Source organism: Sinohyriopsis cumingii, chromosome 8 (genome assembly GCF_028554795.1).
Source record: "Sinohyriopsis cumingii isolate HCF-2022 chromosome 8, ASM2855479v2, whole genome shotgun sequence".
Taxonomy (NCBI): domain Eukaryota; kingdom Metazoa; phylum Mollusca; class Bivalvia; order Unionida; family Unionidae; genus Sinohyriopsis; species Sinohyriopsis cumingii.
This window is the reverse complement of record NC_142968.1, coordinates 2858830-2871921: the sequence shown is the minus strand read 5'-3', so window position 1 is coordinate 2871921 and position 13092 is coordinate 2858830.

Genomic DNA, 13092 nt, shown 5'->3' with positions numbered 1-13092 from the left:
CCGATAGGTGTCGCTTGTCATTTTGCGTCACAGCTGCGGTCTTTGCGTGATTTTCGAATAAAACTAGGTTGAGACTTTATAGGTTCGTTTAACAATTCTAGATCGAAACTATAAACACCCTATCTGAATGACCAGGGATTTATACCTCATAGTGCTTTGTCCGCTCAAACAGTAAGTATCGCTGTGCACGAAACCTGGGGCTTGTGATCAGTGAATACAATAATCGGAGATGGAGCTGAACTAATATTCACTTCAGAGAAAAGCAAAGCCACTATCAAACATTCTTTCTCGATTGTAGAATAATTTCTCTGGTGCTTCTTCAATATTTTAGATCAATAGCAAAATGATGATCTACATCATTCTTGTCTTCTTGGATCGATACCCCACCCTCTCCTACATCACTTGCATCAACATACGTATTAGAGTCTAGGCTCTTACAGAAAGTAACAGGAAAAAAAGTGAAGGCAACAAGCTATGTAAAATCTAACAAATAATTTATTTCCCTAGACTATCAAGTAAAAAATCAGAAAACTGAACTTACGGTTTTACGACTCAAATCAAAAAAATAATCCAAGAATTAGAAAAAATAGAAGTCCTAGCAATAAAAAGTCCTGAATGAAACTGAGTTCGAATCCGGGTGAAATCCAAAATGGAAGACGATGACGTCTTTTGTAACCTGCGAAGTGCTGCAGTGTTAATAGTCTATTGTTGAATTACATAAAATATTAGTCCAGTTTTTGAATTCTGTATAAATTTCGATAAATTTCCTTGTCCAAGAATTAATTTCGAGCTCTAGTATTTCCAGGGAAAATAATCACTTGAAATCGTATAATTAGCCCAAACTGGTCACAACATAACTTTCAAGTGTTAAGGCACTGCTGACTATTCTTTCTCATTATACCAGTAATAAGTCCAACTAAGACGCAAAACTGATTCTCGGATGAGGGTCAACCTTATAGAAAATTTTTAAGTTTGTAAAAATAAACACGTTTCATATCACACACTCCAAGTATAGCCTTGATTCCGCTGAATGAATCTTACTCTGAGAAACAATGAAAAATATAAAATGTTGTTTACTAAAACTATCACTGGGTCTGAATCAAGGTCTGAAACAAGATAAAGTGTTTCTATTATTAGTTGTTTACGTCAAAAATAAAAAATAAAAATCAGCCAGACCTAAACTCTGTTCTAGACAATATCAAATCCAGTAAACAAAGTTACATTACAACAGCAAGGAATAGAATTTTGCTTATTTCAATTTTCAACATTTAAAACAATAATACTTGGGATTTTTAAAAATTTCAAAAGCTATGGGAATTCAAATATAAATAAAGAAAGTTTGCTGAAATATTTAGCCAAAATACTTCTATCCAATGACGAGCAACCCCATTTTTATTTAGTACGTGTTTAGTGTATCATAAACAGTAGCAAGAAAAGAGTGAAGACAACAAGCTTTGTAAAATCTAGCAAAAAATATTCGTCCCTTAAAAAATAAGAAGGTATAAATGGGAAGCAAAACCTACGATTTTAAGGATCAATTCCAAAAATAATTCAAGAATAATTCAAGAATAAAATTTGTTTAGAAGACCTATTAATAAAATGTTCTAATGAATTCAAGATCGAGAAAATGGAAGGTGATGAAGTATACTGTAACCAGTTCTTCGTTGTACCACATGAAATAATTGCAATAAATGTCTTTGTCCGATAATTCTGTATAAGCACTTTAATATTCCCAGGGAAAATGAATCTCTAAGAATCCAAATAATTTGAAGAGAAATTAAAATGTAACTTCGACTAGTCACAACAGTAAAATACACCTTGATATCAACTTCCAACTTTGTATCATTGATTATTTAAACACATTAGAGAGGTCCCAAGGGAAGTGTAAACATACCATTATGAAGAATTATATTGTAGGTTACTTGGTGCAATTTCAGTTTCAAGGTTTTTATCCAGCCCAATTTTTATCTCTCACTTCAGATTTATACCTATTTTGTCCCGTGCGTGCATAAGAGAGGAGGGGAAAACGGAAAAAGAAGGCATTGAGATAAAATTGTATACCATGTTAAACTCATTTAGAAAACGGGAATTATTATTACTTTTTATATTCATTTTTATATCTCACTAATGATTAATGAGAGGAATAGAATGAACAGCATACAGTTCCAAGATTATTTATGTATGCGTATTATTGCCCCATGGGCAGATCACAATTTGATACACCTGTAGTACTGGTATATCAAATTGCTTTATACCAACGCTTTGAATGCCATATTATTTTTAACGTATTTGGTTTATTGCATTAAATGCAATAAATTATAAATGCATTAAATGCGATAAATGCAATAAATTCATTAAACGCATAAATTTATTAGTGTAGAAAACAATTCAGAGGGCTGTCCACCACGCGCTCTACGGTCAACAGGATACGTACTGATCTTATATAATTTTGGAATTATTAATAATCAGTACATATCCGGTTGACGTTTGAGCCCAACGTCGACAAATGTTGTATGTCACGTAGATTCGAACCTGAAGTATGTTTCACAAGCCGACCATGGAACGAATAGTGTCGTCCTCTCCAATCCTTCTACCATCGCATCACTTGCAGGAGATCCTGTTGGAAGATATATATTAAGAGAGGACAGATGTAACAAAATGTATAACTCTGTTATAATTATAGTTCTGTTACCGTAACAAACAGAGAATTATCAGTATGAGTGCACTGTGAGTTCATCTAATCAGTTATAAATACGTGCACCTGTGAGGTCATGTAATCAGTTATAAATAAGTGCACCTGTGAGGTCATGTAATCAGTTATAAATAAGTGCACCTGTGAGGTCATGTAATCAGTTATAAATAAGTGCACCTGTGAGGTCATGTAATCAGTTATAAATAAGTGCACCTGTGAGGTCATGTAATCAGTTATAAATAAGTGCACCTGTGAGGTCATGTAATCAGTTATAAATAAGTGCACTGTGAGGTTATGTGATCAGTTATAGGCACGCCCAGCCATTTTTCATATACATACACACACCATATATAATTCTTCACACATAGAGAATTTATAATTTCTTACAGACAGAAGAAGAAGAAGATATAACCTCACACGTGCGGAATTTCCTACGGAGGGAATTTATAAGCAGACGATCTGTGCGGTACATGTAGCAGGTCGTTTTAATAAGTGCTTACTATAAGCCTGCCTAGACACTAATGTTGTCATTGATTCAAAACAGATAGCCGATTTCAATAGCGTTTTAGTGTGTTATGCATGTAGTTATTTGGTCTTTGTAAACACAGGTAAAATTGGCATGTTATGTTACTGACACAGAGGTTATGTTACTGACACAGTGGTTATGTTCATAACTGAACGCAAGGCATATTACAGAAAGTCGTTATATATAATTTAAAAATAAACCAGTACATTATTTGCTTGCAGCAGGGGTCAACCGAATATTTTACCTAGACAATTCGATATTGTGGTGCTGGATCGTGCAAGCTGATTGAAATAAATCATGTGGGGTTTTAGAGCAGGTGAAAAAAAATTTCTAAACTTATTTATGTCCATGTCGCTTGGGCACCAGGTCTGATGAAAATTTTGTAATGTATATGTATCAACACCGTTAAAGACAACCAAAAAAATATAGTTATCTCTGATCACTTTGGGAATCTGAGTGCACCGCTGTTTAATGTCAATGACATCTGCGTTTTTATGCCTGGCTCTTCAAAATATTATGGCTGGGTTTGTTTGACAAGCATGACATTATCGTAAACCACAAGATCATTGGTGTCACCCCATTACATCAAGATCCTCGACGGACGGTGCATCATCGATGTCAGTGATATTTTCAATAACATTATTACCATCATTCTTTGCATTTTCATTAAATTCCTTAAGAACATTATACCATTGTTGGTCATCTACGGATGGTGTTTCTAAATAACGTTTTTCCCATTGAACCACCTCATGATCAGGTTGAGCAACAACTGAGTTTTGCCAGACCCGGACGGACACATTATAATGGCTCTAATATAATTTGGTAACACTGGATGATGCTTGACGCGCTTGCTCGCGTGTCGCTGAAAAGTCAATTACGTTCATATTGTACGATTAGCATTTACTTATAATCATGAGCTTTTATTGTGTTCGATGCAAGACGGTCACAGATACAACCGGGTTTAAAGAAACAACGATGAAAAACAACAGGCGAGCACTTACAGGTAAGTGTTTACAATGAGGCATACAAAATATAAGTTTGTGAGAGCCGACACAAGCACTGGCGGTGACATTGCTGCTACACTTGGAAAATTACCATTGCATCATAGGCTAAGTACCCAGGGGGAAAACATCTTCCGGGATATAATTAGTATGATCCTGGAACCTGACTTGATATTAGACTAGACGAAAAAATTCCACCAAAACCAGGCGAATTTGGTCAAGTATGCCATACTCAGTATATCGCGTTTAAAATAAAAGCTCTGCCATACTCAGTATATCGCGGAAGTAAAGTTGTTTCACACGTTGAAGTCGATAAAAAAGATATAAGAATCACTCGGGAAGCGGTTGATAAGATCGGTTTGATGAGTGGTATGTTAGCCGTAGAAGCAACTAATTGTCCATTAATTAATAATAATGGAGTCGATTTATTATAGTCCAAGAGGATACTAGACAGGCACAGCAGCAATTAGTAAACTCGCCGATGCAGCGGACGTCACACGTGCTGTTGCCACAGTTTGGTTGTCACGACAGGCAATATGTCAAATTTATCTGCCGCAGCCGAAAATCATTCAGCATGGAAGGTTTGATGTCAGCCAACCCAACAAAGTTCATCAGGCAGATATATTACTTTTACCACATGACGTCACTGGCACATCACGTAAAGGGCACACATACAAATATGCGCTGACGGTCATCGATGCTGGAAGTAGATACAAAGAAGCGGAACCTCTGTCTACTAAAACAGCAGCTGAAGTTTCAGCCGCGTTTGAGCGAATTTATGCATGTGGATCCCGGCCATCTGGCGGCCTGCGCTGGCCACGATTGTTACTAGTTGATCCTGGCAAAGAATTTATTGGTGTAGTAACGACGTTGATGCAACAGCATAACGTTTAAATCAGACGTGGACACACAACGATACATCGTGATAAGGCAATCGTTGAACGACTTAATCGAACACTTGCAGATCGATTGTTAGGATATCAGTACGCCCAAGAATTAATGAGTAAGGATAAATCTCGTGAAAAGGTTGCGACACTATCTCACGTGATAACCGCGTTAAACAACGAAATCATGCGTGAAATCGCTTTGAAAGCCATCGATGCAATAGTAAAGAAACACATCCCGCGCCGGCGATGCTACAGCAGGCGCAGTGATTATTTTGTCGTTGTTTCAGCGTCATGATAAATTCAAGATCAAGATCAAACTGGAGTTTGTTTTTTTTGTTTTGTCTTCTCACACATAACCAACTAATTTCGTAAGCAACCTTGGAAATCTCATTGACAATTCTGTGCAGTTTAGATATTTTTTTTAAAACTCCCAATGCTGCCAAATATACTAAATTTGACCGTTCGATGCGATCTTAGACAAGCAGGATATTGGTATCTGAGATTGTCAGCCCTGCGAAGAATGAATTATTATTGCATATCCTAGAGTCCAGAACGATGGCAACGACTTTGTCGCCGCTAGAGTCTGCTCAACAACCTCTGAGGGAACTTCAGCGATATCATTAAACACGACCTTTTGCAGTGTATCCGTTCCTTGAATCGTGATTGGAATATGTTGTCTACGTTTATCCGCTAGACGATAACACAGATGAACCGGCAGCGCTGGAAATCTTTCCGGTGAAGCTCAAATAGCCGATGTTGAAGCGAATCGCAGACGTTTTTTTTTCGTGATACAACTATCAGATAATTAGGGTACCATAGGTTCCAAAACTTCAGCATGGACGTTACAGATATTACACTGTACATTATCTCACACTGAATCCTGTCCGGCTGAAGACTAATTAGCATTTTCAGCTCACGTAGCGATTCATCGATATATCGTTGGTCGTACAACATTTCCTCATAAGCGTCGGTGTAATGTTTTAGCCAGATGTGTGGCGATTCTCCTGTAAATGGAAGAGGTTGTCCTTGATGGCCACACATTATTGCCGTGTTTTTTCGTAGAGAGCCAGTCGAGAAAGATTTTTAATGTGTTTATTGAGACCGTGCATATTTCGTCCCAAATGATGATTTTAGGAATATATTTCTCACCCATCCGCGTGAAAGTCCACGCATCACCACACCATCGAAAGAAGATGTGATACGTGGATGACGTAACATCCGCCTGGCAAGCCGTTTTGCTGGAGTTAACACAAACGTATCTGAATTTCTGAATAAATTTATCGCAATGTTTGTTTTACCAGAATCATCAGGACTATCAAGATAAACTAATCAATGTCTTGCGATTGGATCATACACAGATAGACTCAGCGACGGCTGTGATAATATATTGTTGCAGTAATACACAGCAGGTGGTTTGACATCATCTGATTCAGAATAATTACGCATTTGTTCACACTTTATTCTATAATGACCCCAACGGTTGTTGGCTAAGCTAACAGTAGCGTCTTCGACGAAATCGCTGTCGATAAATGATTTCACAAGGTCCATGCGCGATCTACCTATGTTAAAAGAATCCATTATAAAATCTGATTGTTCTTTCTAGTGGACATTTTTTTTCTACAATCAGTATTGGGGCTCCGTTACTATAATATATGACTGAAAATATTGTTGGTTATTCTGTTACTACTATTTTAAGCCTCAATATTTCTTCAACACTGGGACGTCATCAAATTTTGCTCCGTTGATGAGAAACTCCTCCCAGTCATTTATTTTTTATTCATGATTCTGTATGTCCATTTACTCGTCTCTAGTTCATAAAATGCTCTGTTACTCTCTAAGCCACGCAATTTAAGATACCTGTTCTCATCGATTGAAGAGCATTAATATCATGATTGTTCAAACGGTTGAATGGGTAAACAACACTGGTCAGTTAATACCAGTCAGCCTGGTTTAGAATTTTTGTCCACTTTGACAACATTACTCCGTCGTCTAGACTGTTTATCTTGTTCAAGCTGATCATGTATAATACATGTTGGACCATCCTTAATGTCATAGTGTTCGACAATCAATTTTATTCTAAATAAATACCGTTTATTCTCCAGACAATTACTAATAATAGTCCTCGCGCGTTTGTCATGCATGCTGGAGGAAATTAAAATGCCATCGTAATCTATCCGGAATGTTGACCAAACATAATCAGCACCATCTTGTTTAAACTCATCTTTGGACATTCTGATAAATTCGTGTAATTGTAACTCAAATGGCTAACGTTTCTTATCTTTGTGTAATCTGTCGAAATCAAATATAGTGCTGTATTCTAATTTAATCTTTGATAATCTCTAAAATTCACTTCCGTTTAACAATGATTTTATCTGATTTCGTAAATTTTCTTGGGCAATCTTTCACCTTGGGAATGCTGGTTTCACCCTAGTGAGGTTAAAATACTGTTCCTTCAATTAATTTGCAACAGTCCACGATCTCGTTAATATATTATCAGATAGAATAATTCTCTCTATTATAAGATAACTTACTCTAATTAGATGTCATCAGAATGTTATAATATGCCAGGAGCAAACAATAGTTGTAAATGGCTGATGATTGGCTCGATAACACCATGTGGAAAATCATGCCGTGGTGGTTATTGTGCATTTCAGTTGGCCAGTGTTCGACGAGGCAGTTTCGAACCGAGACCTTCTCTAAACTGTGAAGTTGGAGTTAAAGAAAAGCAGAATTATGTCACATGTGGTGGACGAAAATATCGTGCGCTAAAGAGATATTGACGCTGTTAAGATAAAGGGACACAAGAGATTATCTAGAGACTAAATTAATATAATGAAACAAGTTGAAAAAGTAGTGATCTTTATGAATTTAGGAAATACCCAGCATTAGTAAATTACGAGGCTAACAGAGCAGGTGTTGTGAGACACTATAAGAAAAAAAAACAATCGGCGCTGTCGATAAACATGGCTACCTAAGTATCAGTATTGCAATTTCTGGCAGCTAACATTTTTAAAAAAATCACACAGATTTGTGTACGAATACGTCTATGGCGTGATAGATGACGGTCTCGTTATTGACCATATCAACTCAGTTAGAACAGATAATCATATACAAGCAATCACACAAATCGAAAACAGCAAACGTGGGAAAAATGGCAGATTTCTTTTTGAAAAATCCCACCATGACAAAGTAAATCTATAAATTTGAAGACATTCGAAACAAATGGTTTTTTTTATCAATATCAGTTACTGGAAAATAGTTCGATATAAACCTCAGATCAGTAAAGTATGTAGCAGATGGTGTAACTAATTCAGCTACATCGTAGTTGTTTAATAAACAAATAAAATGTTTCTTTATCGATCAATAACATAAATTTTACAAAATCAGTTTTTGAATGTTAGGTATTGTTACATTTAGGCTCCTACAAACGCAACAAGAAAAAAAGTGAAGACAACAAGCTTTGTAAAATTTAACATATAATTTATTTCCCTAGAAAAACAAGGTAAATTGGATGAAACGAACGTACGGCTTTAAGAATCAAATCCAACAAAGATCCAAGAATAATCCACGAATTAAAAATTTGAAATCCTAGTAATAAAATGTTCTAATGAATTTGAGTTGGAGCCTCGAAGAAAATCCAAGATGGAAGGCAATGACGTATACTGCAGCCAGCATAGTACTGATGTCTACATTATATATATATATATATATATATATATATATATATATATATATATATATATATATATATATATATATATATATATATATATATATATATTAAGATAGAGAGAGGGGGAGACAGACAGACAGACAGACAGGACAGAGAGACATAGGAGATTGACTGATTGATTGGTATTCTTTTATTCCTCCCAATTCTGAAGATTATAAGGCAAAATAAAGAAATGCAATGTACTACATAGAATCATAAAATATATTGGATTCGTTACTTATGAAGTCCTCTAAATTATTTAAATAGCAAACTAATAAATAGATTAATACCATTACTAAACTAGATAGGTTATAATGTTTCTGCTTATATAACCATAACTACAGAGAGAAAAAAAAATTACATTTGTTTGCATGAGTTAGATTTATTTTATTGTTGAACCAATGAGATTTTCTTTGAAATCCTCAATAATTGACATATATGAAAAAATTAAAATCTGTCAAAGATTTTTTTTTAAAAAATCACTGCCGTTAATACAAGTATTAGTGCCCTAATCACCAAGAAGCCACTTGTTCCAGTTGTGAACACAAGTATCGGCAATCAGTTTGGAACTTTCGATGCCGCATTGGGTGTATGAATCATCACCACCAATGTTATTGTTGTTGTACCTGTTAAAATAATAATAATAATAATAATAATAATAATAATAATAATAATAATAATAATAAATTATAATCATAAATTAATAGCATCATCAATTGCAATAATGATAAAATTAAAGGAAATGTCAAGAATGAAAATATTATTCGTAATATCAATAACAATCACATTAATAATAATAATAATAAAAATAATAATAATGATAATAATAATAAAGTTATATAAAATTACTATATTTTTTGCTCTTGGATAGTGTCTGTTTTAGCTGTTGTTGACAGAGATGCCAAATATAGTATGTGGATTTACGAATTTGCCTATTGCCTATTAATAATGCTACATCGCCGATGTGATCAACTGTGTGAGTTGAATTTTTAGCAGAACTATGATTTTTGTTTATTAATATTCTTTTTAATTTTAAGTTTATTTCTCTCTTTCTCTCTTAGTTATATTGATAATTTCAAATCTTTCTTGAAACAAGCTATGCCAATGAACCACGTTAATCTGGTGATAATTCATTCAATGTATGTTTAAATCAATATATTAATTCTAGCTGATTATCATCGGTTTATTAATGTGCATATATTCAACCAGTTTAAACTACCAGTCTACACTGAAGTTTAAAGAAGGTATAAATTATGGATTTGTGTGGATTTTGCGGTGAAAGTTTAGACTACCAGTCTACACTGAAGTTTAAAGAAGGTATAAATTATGGATTTGTTTGGATTTTGCGGTGAAAATTTAAACTGTTATCATGTTATTGAGATTACCATGGAGTGAAAGATGGATAAATCTATTGATTACAAAGGACTACACTTTTTATATGAGGCAATACGGTCATATTTTATAAACAGCATTAAAAAAAATGAATTGATGCGACCTCGCAGATTGTTTCTTACCTTTATTAACCAGGCACATGCACGCATACAACATATTTTTTTTAATTCGGATTTTCTTTACTTATTAAAGTTGATTTAGAATTCAGAATACGAGTTCATTTTGATTTTCTTTTTCCGTTTAAATTTAACTCCTCATGCGTTGCAAGGGACGTGACTATGTCTGCAAGTACACAGGCTTCCTGAAGTTATTTCCCTTTAATACCTTAACACGCCAAGTTAATGTCGCAGTTTTTATTTCCTTTAGAGCGTACTTCATTACAATAAAGTGACCGATTAGATTCTTATTTTTATGACACCACCACGATTGCTTCGGAATTATATCTTGTTTTCGTTCTGTTCTTCCATCCGTCAAAGTGTTCAGACTAGTTCTTTGGAAAGATTACGTAAAAACTGAAATAAATTACCATAGGCAAACACAATGTGTTATGCCTCCAAAACGACTGTAAATTAGATTTTTAACACAGTTCAATACATTTGTTCATATCTGACCTATTCTGTGAACCCTTGCGAGCACCATTGTGCATAAACCGCTTCAAGCAAGCACACAAAAGCTCCGTGGAAAGAGATACGTTATATTCTTACGTAAATGACCTGACACATTTTTTTTTCTTGCAAATCAGGTTATATTTTCTTTCATAACTTGACAGGACTTAAACTTTCTTTGTCAAAAATACTTTCTTAGCACAACTACTCAGAAACGAGTTGTTTACCCATGCAAAAATTTAATTTGAATTCTTTTTAATATGTATTAGCATATAATGTGATTAATTCATTCATTCATTCATTCATTCATTCATTCATTCATTCATTCATTCATTCATACATTGGTTTTCTTCGATACTGATTGTATGAGACAGCCACCTTTTACTTTCGTCTCTAGACACCTCTCTACGCTTCATCGTTTCATATCAATGTTCATCTTTGAGGTCATCCAGATGCATGATTCTGGGTTTCCATCCTGGTCGCTTTCTATCCATTCTCTCTTCTATTACTTCTTTCAAGAAACGTCCTATTCATCTTTTCTTCCTCTCTAAAATTACTTGAAACAATTGTCTCATTTCACCTACTAAACTCAGTACCTCTTCATTTGTTTTCCTCTCACTCCTGCTGACTGTCTCCATCGTCTTCATAAATATCTACATCTCAAAAGATTCTAACATTCTTTTTTCTTCCTTCCTTCCTTAAGACTCAAATGTTTTATCCATGAGAGTATACGTTTCGAATCTTGGTTAATATTCTGCGTTAGTAATTCTTTCTTCTTGTTAAATGCATTATTCGCGATTCCAATCCTAGTTTTAACCTTTTCTTCACATCTTCTATCTTCTGTAATAAGAGATCCCAGATATCTGAACTGTCTCACTTTTCACCTTGTTCAACTTTCTCACTTTTTCACCTTGTTCAACTTTCTCACTTTTTCACCTTGTTCAGCTTTCTCACTTGTTCACCTTGTTCACCATCAATTTTGATATTCAGATGTTTGTTTCCCTCTCTAAATACTTTCATGACTTTAGTCTTTGTCATATTGTTTTTCTTGTTTAATGCATCCCTTTGCTTTTGTAATCCATCTTCTGACCTGGCAACCATACCTTGGTCATCTGCAAATGTTTAATTCTTTACCCGTTGTCCTCCAACGTGATTAAAGTGTTGCAAACAAAACTACTCGAATCGCGTGTCTAGAGCTGTTTAAAGTGTTACAAACAAAACTACTCGATTCGCGTGTCTAGACCTGTTTAAAGTGTTACAAACAAAACTACTCAATTCGCGTGTCTACACCTGTTTAAAGTGTTACAAACAAAACTACTCGATTCGCGTGTCTAGACCTGTTTAAAGTGTTAAAAAGCTACCTACTCAACTCGCATATCTATATCCAATTTTATTCTTTGTAATTAACAAATAATTTGTTATCCATAATTCAGTCAGGTTTTAGAAAGATCCACTCCTCTTAGATGGTTTTGACAAACATGGCTAAATTTGTATATCTGGATGTATATAAAGGTTATGGTATTGGTATATTACTGTTTATATTTTATGAAAGACCTGGTCAGTCAGAGCATTCCTTTTAAGAAAGTAAACTTTTTATGGCTGTTCAGTTTAATAATTTGAGACTTCAAAAATTTTGTTTTAATGGATTTTTTTTTATTAGGGATTGATCGCATGTTACTGTTGGTGTTCCACAAGGGTCAATTCTACACCAACTTTCTTTTTACTGTTTATCAACGACTTCCCGACGGTATGTGATCATATATAAATGGCATGCCTGCATAGGACGCAGCTGCTGTAAAAGCAGATGTTGACAACACAGAGTAAGCTAAATCATGAAATGTCAAACTTTTCTTTTTTGCGTCAAAAGTTTCTACTTGTGTTCAAACGTTTCTGTTTGGTGTAAGAAAAATAATATATGCATACGTTCTCATTATTGTTGTACAAGCTTGAAATGTATCACTAATGAGAAACCGTTTTTGGATCACAGTTGATGACACTCCATCATCAAATAAACAAAGAAAATATGTTGGAGACACATTTTCCTTTGAATTTTTTATAAATATTTTGTAATGCCCAAAATCAGGAATTACTTTTTACAATTCTTTTACTACTGCATAATTTTCAGTATTGTTCCAATATCTGGGACATTATTTATCTTATCTTATAAAATGAACTGAACGATAATATAAACAATAATGTGGTTAGATAAATTTTGAATGACAAATATGCACCACCCACTTTATTGGAAAAATCAGAATAATTTTATTTGTTATGATA